Below are 12,771 nucleotides of genomic sequence, written 5' to 3'. Positions count from 1 at the left end.
TTTTTCACTTCAGACAATCTTTTTTTTCTTTTTTTTTTTTTTTTTTTTTTAAAGGACACTGGCAGCCTTGTCAGCTTTGTGTCGTGCATCACCATGCATGCTTTATAAACAGCTCCAGATGAAAAAAGGTCTGGTGTGTGAATGTGTGCTCTGGCATCCAGTGGAGAAGATGCATTCAAGGACTCCTTATGGATGACTGAGGTCTCTGAGCATCACTGCAGGATAACAAAGGTTTGTGGCTTTAATGATGTTACAAGACCAGGGTGCCTGACAGATGACCCCTTTATGAAGATTATTGAATTTTAGTGATTTACCTCTATCTCCCACTGACCTTGTAGACCACATGCATCAGCAAAAATGTATTAATACAGAAGACTGTTTTCCAACTTCCAGAACCAGCAAGTTCAGTTATTTCACACAGTCATAGAATCACAGAATCATAGAATGGCCTGAGTTAAAAAGGACCAGAAGGTTCATCTAGTTTCTACCTCCCCCCCCACCCCCTGCAGTGTGCAGGGTTGCCGACCACCAGACCAGGCTGCCCAGAGCCACATCCAGCCTGGCCTTGAATGCTTCCAGGGATGGGGCATCCACAACCACCTTGGGCAACCTGTTTCAGTGCATCACCACCCTCTGAGTAAAAACTTCCTCCTAATATCTAACCTAAACCTCTTCTGCCTCAGTTTAAAACAATTCCCCCTTGTCCTATCACTGTTCACCTTTGTAAACAGTTGTTCTCCCTCCTGTATACACGTTCCTTTCAAATATTGGAAGGCCAAAATGAGGTCTCTCCTCCCCTCTCTTATTCATGCAAGAGTAATGTGTTATAAATTGTTCTGTGTATGAGATATAAAATTTGTCTTTCTGGGAGGAGAAAAGAAGTGAAGAAGCATGAAAGCAAAGGATCACATTCTGGTTCTTCCTGAATTCTGTCAGACCTCTCTGTTGCTCCCAGCATTGCTTGCTGTGCTTTTGCTAATTTTGTCACACACTTTTTGTTTTTTTCTTTGCTATTTAATTCTTTCCTATTTGTTGATATCAACTTTTTATTTTTTATTTATATTTTATTTTATTTTTTTAACCTCAGAAGTACAAAAGAAGGCAGAGTTAGAATAATTCTAAGCTGATGCAGGTTTTAAGTAAAATACTGTAACAATCCAGACCTTTGTGTCCCTTATCTCAGATAGGTTGCTAAAGCTGTAAGGAATGGCTTAAGGTACTGGGATTTTAAAGCATTTTCTCATCTTTTCCTCCCTTTTATTTTTCTCCAGTCAGACTGGGCTGTCTTAGTAAACACAGATACAATTTATCCCATTTTTGACCATAACAAAAACGTATATGAATTTTCCTGTTTCCAGATTGCAGATGGGAAGCATTTTCATTTGCCACAAAGAAGTTTGCTGAATTTTGTTTTGGGTATGAGAAAAGAACAAGCTGGCATACATATACATACATTTGTATATGATTCATTGAGGAATATTAAACCATGTTACATCTATCTGCATTAGATATGCAGCGTGTTCTCACAAATAATGTGAATTACAGGTTAAAATAGCACAACTGTTTGTTGTCCTCATAAATTGGACTTTTATTCCACCCCCATGCAAGCACCAGAGACCTGACAGCCCTTTGAGGCTTCTTCCTTCTACCACCCACAGCAGCTTATGCTCCCTTCCAGAGAGAAGGGATTAGAAAACGCCATAGCCCCCCACACAAGCAAATGGTTAGAATTAAAAACAGACCTGGCAACAGATGTAGAACTGGCCAGTGCCTATAAATGCAAGGAAACATGGGACAGAAGAAACTCTCTCAGTTATTGCATATTTTACGTATCTATCTCCTTCATTTTGTGTACTGTGTATTGTATCTGGGAATGTGGCACAATTAAATGCTGCTACAGAATTGTCTTTGCTAAATTGATGAAAGCAGACCTTAGAACAGAACAGAATATCAAAATTAGCACTGCCTAGCAAAGGAAGCTGCCAAGTGTCTTAGATGAACTGTAGCATAAGTAAAAAAATGGGATTGTCTTTCATTTGATTAATTGTAGTGGCAACAAAAGCCCGAAGTAACACCATTTATATTGTCAAATGATTCCCTGATGAAAAACTTTCCTTTCATCTAAATAGCACACACTCACAATAAACGTCAGGGGATAATGGATGCATCTAGATTTTCATCAAGACAGGCTGCTTGATGGTGCCTTAGAGCTGCAAGAAATATCCTCCTGAACAGAAATCAGGACAGCAAAGGTGCTTTTCAATGCTTCTAAGCCTGGTAAAGTGTCCACCCCAGAACATCACTGAGAACTGCTGCCCTGACATGGCCAGAAATCCTTTACAGCATCCCGTGCTTTGCTATAAGGCTTTGCTCGCTGTAGCTTGAAATTTTATTGAAATGTTTGAGATCCGATATTTTGACAGTTCAACAATTTCCAAATTTTAGAAGACAGAATAAAATATTCCTTTTGTCAGCTAAAAGGAAAGCCCAGAAATTTCTCTAACAAGCACTGAGATTCAGTCTGCATTGAGGGTGGGGAAGATGAATCTGACAGGGAGATTGCTTCAAAAGTAAGTGTGAGGCCTCAAGAAACACCTTTAAATTCACTGGCCATGTCCCATCACCTGTAGCTACCAAGCTGGAGATTGCCTTGTTGCCACTCAGTGACAGGCTATTCCAGGTCATGAGCAGCAGCTGTGGAAGCTGTCACTGCTCTGCCTGGGTGGGGGGAGGGGTGTGCACTGCAGACCGTGGTTCAGTCCACAAAGAATGGCAAATTCTGCCCACAGGAACAATGTTAACATGCAGCATCTGCAAACTGAAGCTCTTAAAAGACATAATCCTGTTTTGCTCCCTTTGCACATATGTATGGAGACAGCTTTTAAGGACGGAGCAAACACCATTTTCCCATGGGCGACTTCTATTCAATAACAGGATGAACTTGTTTTAGGAATGAATAAGGTTCATGTGGTGAATGAAATGCATGTAGTTAAATGAGGAGGCAAATTAAGGGTAGAAAGACCGTCTTTCATCAGCTTGAAATTCTAGGCTTCATTTCTAGCTTTCGGCAGTCATATGAGGTACTGAAGAAACTGGAACCTGTGCTTTTATATTTGAATTCTATATAACATTATAAAGTTATGTGAATTGAAGTAGGCTTGTCAAACAAAGGACCCACCACAGTTAATAGCTTGACCCTGTGCACTCTCTCCATTTCACACGTATCTTTGTGGGACTAAGTATCCCCATGTCTTATGGGAGAAATAGAAGTGATTTGATTAATTTGAGTGATGCTTAGTAAAGAAAGCTTACTCATCTTCTCATCTGTGAAGAGCACCAAAATGTTGAGAAGCTGCTCGCTATCTGAGCACAGTCCATCTCCAGAACTGATAGAGAGATCCTCTACAAAGCAGCTGGTTAAGTGTTGACATAATTAAAGGCTTTGTGCTAATGAATGCCTAAAAAGAAATCAGAATGGTAGGGAAGTAAGCAGTCTGATTTGGGGAACATCCTATTTTAGAATGCTAGACATAGGGCCAGGTTGTGCCAGGCTGCATTAGTGTAGCTTTTAATGTTTAAGACCAATATTGACAAATAATCTTCCACAGTATAGAAAGAGGAGGAAGGTCCCCACTCTGTCACTGGATCCTTCCCATGGAGCAGTAGTTTTGCAAGATTTCTTCATAGAGGCAACTATACCTATGAGAAATTAGAGAAAAAACAACATTTTATATATGCGTAGTACCTGCTGCTGCCACTAACTTATAGAGAACATAAGGACTGAAACAGGATTCCTATATTTTTTTCTTTAAGTGTCAAAATAAGAATTTAGTTCTCAGTTTTAGAAAAAATATTTACAAATGTTGGTTTTAGTATACATGTCAGCCTCCTCACCTGCTGAACAGGGATGACAGCACTATATCCCACACAAGCTCTCTAAATTGCATATAGACTGAACCCACGATGGGTTAATGCTCTGCAAAGCTCTAGGAGAGGAGCACTCGTGGCCTTCCAGAAGCCAACCTTTGAGGAGCACAAGATGCTCTTTGAGATTGAATAATAGCATAAGGCAGACAGGACCTGGGTCTAAGCTGTTTAAACATGAGCAAGATGGAAGCATGGAAAATGTCACATGGTCAGATTAAATATCTTCAACGTCTTTCTAAGAGAAAAAGTATTTGTGAGACTTAAAGCTAACTTGAATAACCACTGTTTCAGTGGACATGGGAAGGTATTTTTGCTCCCTTTTACATATTGCAATACAAGTGGTGTTTACTGACAACCCAAAGATGGACTTGAACCTAGCAATGATTAGATTAAGATCAGTAACCATTCCTACCACATGGTTTGAAGTGATTGCCAATGATGAAGAATGAACAGTTCAACAAACTAGCAATTTGATATGGTCTTACAACTGTCAGGCTTTCTGTCTTGAGTGAAAAATCTCTTTCCCCCCAGGGAACAAATTTTACCATTTCTTACTGTAAGACAAAAATGTTTTGGAGGTGGTCTATTGTTGGTAAACATCAAACATATGTCTAGGCAAAGATGCAGAAGGAAGTGCAACTATTCTTGGAGTTCACACAGGGCTTTACCCTCAAAATAAAGGAAGTAAATCAACCCTCGCCTTCTGGTAAAGACTATTTTTCCTTGTCTGAACCTGTTTAAATGCATATCAGCAACTCGTGACAGTTATGAGTTGCCAATAAGGGAGCTGCCTTTGGGGAAAGTAAGCAAAACTGGCCTAACTGGATGATTCGCGTCAGGTGTTAACTCACTGCCAGGTGTTCAGCCTCTGCCTGGCAGCACAGAAAGACTGCAGACCACATCTTTAAATGTAGCTTTTTCACTAGAGGAGGAAACGTTCCCATTGGCCTCAGGAAAAATGCTCACAACCAGAGAATCGACTCCTTTTTCTGCTTCAGGTCAGGAGTACATGAATGGTGCCCAGTAGCTGATGTGAAAGCTGTGATATAATTCTCATACACGAGGTGGGTTGTAGGAAACTTTACTTTTTTATTTATTTTTTGGTAGCATGGAAAGCTACTAATAAAATAAGCACCTCAGTGCCCAAGTGAGCTTTTTCTGTGAGAGAGTGATAGAAGTTTCCTTTGACATACGCTGTAGAGACAGCAATGCTTTCAAATGCAGGTTAAAGAAGAAAACAGTATTTTGTCACTATAATTGTATAGCTTTCATATTAGAAGCTGAAGTCTGATTCTCCTCTCCTGGCCACTTCATATTAATCAGACTTTTGAAACTTGGCAGATTTGGCACCACTCAAAAATTAAGAGCTCAGTTTTCCTGGAAAGCATCAAAGATGAAGAAATCCTCAGTGCAGAGTTATTACAAACCCATTACCAGGCTCCTTGTTGTTTGATATTATTCCAAGCACTATTCTTAAATCTTTGCTGTCAGTACAACAACCACTGAGGCTGGTGCCATTGCTTTCCATTCACAGCCGGGACAGTGACAGCAGACCACCCAGTGGCTTCTATGCCCTCAGGAACAAGCAGCAGTTCTGATTCAGTTTGCATTTTGGCCAGAAGATGAATCAGCAGAAATCCCTGGAGCAAGCAAACAAAACAACCAGGTATCTTTTCCCAGAGAAGGAGAGAAGACACTGGGAAGGGCCAGGGCTGGAGCCCAGGAGCTGCATGGGCTCTCACGGTAATATGGAACCCTCCTAAGTGCTGTGTTGTGCTTCTGTGACACCTGTCTTTAAGCACTGACAAGTCCTCTGCACAGAAAACTTTCTCCCTTCTCTCCCGTACCCACCTTTTTCTCCTTTCCCATTCAGGCTTGACACTTTTGTCACAGGTGAAAAGTTATTTGTGACAGAGAGATGACACAGAGCTAAAGAGAAAGTCTGAGCAATTGTGCTGGGGAATTGAGGTCAAAAGGTAAATACTGCTGGCTGCAGTGTTTTCTGCCAGCTCCCTGTTGTTCGTGTTGCTGCTCAAAGAGGTGCTGAGGCTCCTGGCAGCCAGCAGAGCTCAGTGAGCTCCAAATACAGAAGGAAAACACACACACACACACACACACACAACAAATTTCTCAGCACAATGTGCACTGCAAGGCAGCTGCTTCTCTCCCTGAGAGAAGCTCACCAGCTGAGCACTGCCCAGTCTTCTGTGGGCAGGGTGTGCTTCATGTTGAAGGTAACAGTGCCTGCCTCAAAAAAGCAGCAAGAAAAAAAGGCTCCAAGTGTTTTATAATCTGCGGTGTTACAGCTGACAATGCAGTGTTACGCTGATTGGGATGGAACTGGGACTCTAAGCCAGAATCCTGCAGGGAAAATAACTTCTCCTTTGACCTGCTGCCATTTCTGTCCTCCTGGGAGCTAGATGTACTGTGGGTTGTGTCTGTATGTGATGGCTTATATGGCTGGAGCACCTGTGCCAGCCAGAGCTGCTGTACCTGTTGTGTCTTTGCTTTGTGTGGCTTTTTTATTCCAACAAGTACTCACAGATCTCCAGAATCTTCCTTTAATGCTTATCATGAGGCAACTGGAAATATGTATGAAAGTGAAGGGTCCAGTGTCAAACCACCAGCAAAGTCAAGACATATGTGACACTGAAGAGGTCTGGGAAAGGTAACTAAGAATGAGCTAAAGTGAAATGCCATGCAGATGGAGTTGTAAAAGAGAAAAATAGGGCTAAGGGATTGCTAATGTCTAGATACACTCCTCCCCTGAGTCCAGACATAAAATGTCCAGGAGGAGGAAAGACAGGCTGAGTCTTCTGAACTGTCTAAGTATTCCTACGCTAGGTTTTCACTTGTACATTTCATAAACTTCCACCCAGCTCCCTTTTAAAATAACTCTGAGTAGATGAATATCCCAAAGTCATTACATGAATCAACAGTTGATATGGGGACAGAGCTCAGGGCCATGTGGTGATGCACTGAGCAGCATGGCTACTGCCTTATAGCAGCACCATACGCACAGATCTGTGCAAAACCCACTGTCATGGACAATGGAAGGGCAAAACTCTCTTTCTGCATTTATGAAAGCAAACAATTATATTGCCCACAGGCAGAGAATAGGATGAAAGGCAGGGCATACAGCACATCAACCTCTCAGAGGGAAGGAGAGTTCAGAAGGAAAAGCACTCGACTCCACTGCAGAACAGCAGCCTGACATGCACAGCCACCTCAAAACCGAGGGTGGTGAAAGCATGGCACAGAATGATAGGAGTAACAGATACCAACAGCAAAAACAGAGACGAGTCAAAGATCCTGTAAAACACAGGGGTTGGATGTGAACCTTTAGGAATCTCAGAAGTTTGAGCAAAGGTACTGGACAAGTTTCTCAAGGAAAATGACAGCATGATTCATACACAATGAGGATCTTAGCACTTAAGGGCTTCAGTTTCTAAATTAACACTGCACAGACTTACAAGAGAATTTCAGCACAGTGACTAACATTGCCAGCTATGCCAGCCAGTGTCCTTAAGCAGAAAGAAGAAATACTCGTTGAAGTACCTGTCAAATTAAAAAATTAAAATAGTTAATGAGTTTTGCTTGGGTGTTCAATACATCCCAAGAAAACACATCAGTTATTGCCTCTATCCCCAGACAAAAAGACAGAGACTAGTGAGCACCTTTTTAAGACCATAAGGCACATTAAAAAAAACCCTATACTATACCCGTATGTATCAAAGAGCAACCAGAGCCCCTTCAACCCAGCAGGCTTCCACTCTGGGACAGAGGTCTCCAGGCCTTGTCCTGGCATGGACGCAGGGCAGCACAGGGCGCTGGGAGCCCTGAATTCGCCATACCGCCATGTGGGGGAATGGATCCCACGCCACCTGCACATTGCACGGCGTGCAATAAATAAGTAGGTGGATTAAATGTCATAGACGCATACCACTCCTAAATGCTTATCTGTCTGCACTCATATCTATGCCAGCTGCTTCCCCACCTACCTAGAGGCCTTTTGGTTTTGGAAACCCACAATGATATTTTACTTTTGTAGAGATACACGGTTTACACCCACTTTTGCAACTGAGTAGATAACAGATGCTCTTTCTCGGTACCAAACGGTGACCTGCTCTCTCAGGTTGGAGCACTCCTTTTTCAAGTGATTTACCGAGAACCGGAAGCTGAACTAGCAAAGGCAAAGCATGTCATGCTTGCTTTTGAGTTGGATAAGATTTACCCATAACACTGGAAATGGCAGCCAGTCACTCCTGCTTAAATCCACTGCCTATGTTTAGGTGCCCATGGCACTCACCAAAATGGGGGGCCAGGGCCAGCTATAGGGCCTGTGACAGTATCACGCGCCTGGCTGCATGACACCCCTTGTCTCCCTTTTGCAAATATCCCTTTTGAAAATCTTACACAGATAAAAATAGACCTTGATATTCGCTAGAAAGTATGCTGCTTCTTCCCAGTGATTTGCAGACAGGTACTTGCCAAGTGTCTAGTGACTCATTTATTTGAGGGGAAAAAAAACACCACAACAATGCAATCTGCAAAACCACACTTCCCACTCCCATGTAAGAACCATTTTCAACAGCCACTCAGACCTTGTGCATGACAGCTATTAGTAACTTACTTTTTTGTTCTTCCCTACAGAGTTTCAAACACACCTCCAGGAACCTGGTTACCATTGCCTTATGCTGTTGGTAGTCACTTAATACACAGTGGGCACAACTCACTAGCCTGGGTACAGAAATGTGGCTTACCAGCGAAGCTGCCATGGGTGGGCTTAGCTGATGGCTGCGCTGATGGAAACTCCAATGCTCTGTCCTTGGCAGGAGGCTAGAGACTGAGCAAAAGAAAGCTAAGCTGCTTTGCACTCCTGGGCCAGGCATCCATTTGCATAGTGTAAAGCTATTTTAAATGGACACTGTTGGCAACATGCGAATATTATAACCATTTCATCTGATCCCCCTGCCTAACAGATGCCTAGCAATTCAACCCTGTGAATTCTTCACTGGTTTTGAAGTCTTAAAGGAAATTTGTTTAAATCTCCCAACCATCTGCTACAATGCTCAATTACCTTCAATTCAGATTTTCTTATTTCTGACTGAAAGCTTTCAGACTTGTGTCTCCAAATCTTGGATTTCATTACACCATTTCTTAGGTTAGATTAAAAGAAACACAATCAAAGGCAATTTTGTTCCCTTGTTACCTGTCATGTTACCAGCCCTTGGGGATGGGGCCACAGAACTTTGGAAGGGCTCTTTTGGTTAGACTAAAGCATATTTAGAAGTGATCTAGAAATCTAAAGACTAATAAAGCAGCTTTGGCAGGCTGGAGCATCTGGCCTTCTACATATTTTCCTTCAGCATTTCCACCAACTGTTGTTTGCTCATATCTACTGGAGTCTGTTTACATAGATTCTACCCAGTCTGCTCTTTCTGGTGATGGTCCTGTTGTTGTATATTTATGTGGAGATTTTTATTTATTTCTTTTAATAAAGAAAAACATGTGAACTGAAATATTTATGTGGTCTTAAATGACTTCAACTGAAATGATCGTCATCCATGTGCTCAAAGCACAACAATATAAAAAATGAAACCCTGTTGAAAAAAAGACTTGCTGGTCTCTTTATGGTCTCAGGCTGTTTGGAAAGCCATGAATAAAACAATTAGTACTAACCTCCTATGCAAATACTGCCATTTGAAAATGAACTCGTTTGCACAGCATATGTGTAGCTAGTTAGATAACAATTGCTATCGTACAATCATAGAATTGGTTGAGTTGGAACAGACCCTTAAAGGCCATCCAACTCCCCGGCATTGAACAGAGTCACCTACAGCTCAATCAGATTGCTCAGATCTCTGTCCAGCCTGCCATTGAATATCTCCAAGATGGAGCATCCATTACCTCTCTGGGCAACCTGTTTCAGTGCTTCACTACTCTTACTATAAACACTTCTTCCTTATAACCTAAGTCTCCCCTCTTTTAGTCTGAAATCATTTTCCTTTGTCCTGTCACAACAGATCCTGCTAAGGAATCCATCTCCTCTTTTCTTACAGCCCCCCTCTTACGACTAAAACAATAAATCTCTGATGTCACCATCATGATTATTCCCACGTTCATTATACTGGATTAACTCTGAATGATGGTCTAATGATAGAATTAGCCTAACTTAACATTCCTCTGTGCAAGTGAAAAAGGATCAGCCTCTTGATTTCAGGCTCTATTTAAAAACTGGTATATATTTAAAGAAATAAAAGAAAGTGAAACTAAAATTTCTGCCTCAATAAAGATGCTTATATTTGAAAATATTATATTCTAATATAGTAATGAAGGTATAGAGCATTGCTCATTTTCATAGGCATGTCTACAGTGCTTTTTCTTACAGATACTGCTCAGTTGCACAGTAAATGAACTGAGATCTTATAAAATGCAAGGATCTGAAGGGCTGATTCCAATACTAGTTTTCTGTGTTAGATATGGTAATCAACACTGAATTACGTTTTGATCTTTTTAGCATACACGAGGTGAGATAAAAGCAAGATTAAGCACAAACCAGTGAGAACTAAGATGTATACATTCCCAATTAGACTAGCTTCCCTATTTCCTGAAGATGCATTGCAGGAAGTGTACCTTGCCGCTAGAAAGACCAAAGAGTGTGACTAGCCACAGATTCAGCGCAGCCAATTGATCTCTGCCTCAGGCTTTACCTTATAGGTGCTGCTGCATGCAGCCACCCACCAACCTTCTCTTGCTTCAGCCTAACACAAGCCTCTGCCACCTGACCATGCTCATCTGACAGTAGCAACAGTGTGTGAGGAACACATCAGGGGCTCATCCCAGGGCATGTGTCACCTACAGACCTGTGACAATACAGCTACACAGGAGCAGCCTCCTCACATGCTGCAGGTAAGTGCTTACACAGACAGAGGGTCATGATCAGATGCTAAACTGGTTGCGAGGATAGTGCTGGCAGCAACCTGCACTGGAAGTTCTGGAGGAAAGTATCTCTGCTGTGGTAGTCTGAGGATATTCTGCTAATTGAGTCCATTGATCATCAGAACCTTTACTAGGCAATAATCTGCCTAGCAAGCAGAATGACTGAACTTGTTAACACTTACCATCAAACATAATGTCATTCTCTGTTCTCCAGCAGCACAGCAGTTGTAGGTGGACTGACTCCTCAGATGTGGGTTTCCACAGGGCCAGATCCAAACCAGGGAGATACTGCAAACACACCCAGTTTCAGGCCTAAAAAGATAAAGAACTAGATTTTCTATGTTCAGAGTCACTTAGGTCTGAAAAATCACAGCAGTGCCCCCATTAAAAGCATTTATACTCCCATTTATGCAGAGTCTCATGTTGCAGTTCAGGAATCACCAAAAAGCCACAGAGTGCATGAGTTGCAGAGCAGGAGTCGAGAATCCCAGTCCTCTGCTCTAAACAGCATCAGTGAAGGAGGGACAAGATGTCTGGGATGGGTCAAAGCCTATCATTTATATCTGTCATAAAAGGTGCATTTAAGTTTCTCCAATGGCCGCTGAAACCTCTCAGAGTGAAACACACATAGATACTAATTCCAGCAAAGGGATGAGCTTTCCACATGTCCTTGGGAAGTAAAATTTCCTGTCACCTGTGAGCCCAAATGCACACCATCCTGATTTTTTTCTTATCAGGAGTCTGACTGGCTGCTTTTTTATGTGTTCTAAACAAAAATCCTCTAACCCTCTACCATCTCGCCTACATGCAACAATCTATATGGTACCTACCTCCATTTTAACATCCCACCATCAGTCTCACAGAATACTGACAAGCTCTGGAACAATAGATGAGCAGACACAGCTGTTTTCTACTTTGGAAACAAAAATTAACCATCTTGGCATTCTATTCTTAAATAATAAATAGAAAATATTTATTTTACAGCATTTTCAAGATCATTTTGACAAAAAGGCAGTTCTCATCAAGCATTTGACAGACAAAAGAAAGACCTTTTACAGGAAGCTTCATAGCTCATACAACTACATACACAATGTGAGTTCTTACTCCTTAGATATATTTATGTGTATGTTTCCAGTTTTAACAATTACAAACTAAAAGCTAATATACTGAATTTCAAGAAAATTCCTACTCATTATATAAATTACATTACAGTAATAAACTCAGTGCTTAATATGTTCAAAATAGGTAGATATGAAAACATAATACCTTCCCACATAGTCAACTCCCCATCTATATGAACTTGTTATATGTTGTTTTTTTTCTTTCATCATCTCTTCAAACACTGGCTTCCTATTACTAGTCCTGTGCTACCAACAACAGACATTTTTGGAAAAAGCAAAAGAAAACTTATTTTAAGACTATAACAAGACAGAATTCATTGCCATTGCAGTGATCAGCAAGGAAAATATGGCATTTTCTCATTGTTTTCATGAGTAAATGGCATTATAAAAAGAAGAAAACAAAACAAAAGCAACAACAAAAAATTCCCCCTAATGCCCCAAGCAGACAAAAGTCAACCAACTGACCCTCAGGGTGGCTTTAGTTCATTATAAAGTAGAAACATCAATCTATTGACAAAGACATATCTGTGCCTTTGGGTAAGGTCAGTTCATGCTCTCCACATCAGGAAGATGACAGCAAGTGGCTGCTAGTCATATTGAAAGGAGCAAACAGTGTGAAAAGAGGATGAGAAAAAAAGACTCCATCCCATTTTGAGCACCAGCCAAACCTCCCAGTACCACAAAGTACCAAGAGCTTTGGATCTTAGGAGGATAACTGATGACTGGCACTAGAACTTAAAATTCAAGTGAAAGAGAGAAAAAAAAAAAAAAAAAAAAGAAA

The sequence above is a fragment of the Coturnix japonica genome, chromosome 3 (assembly GCF_054131305.1).
Source record: "Coturnix japonica strain WE chromosome 3, WE-NBRP24, whole genome shotgun sequence".
NCBI classification, from domain to species: Eukaryota; Metazoa; Chordata; class Aves; order Galliformes; family Phasianidae; genus Coturnix; species Coturnix japonica.
This window is presented reverse-complemented; position numbering follows the sequence as displayed.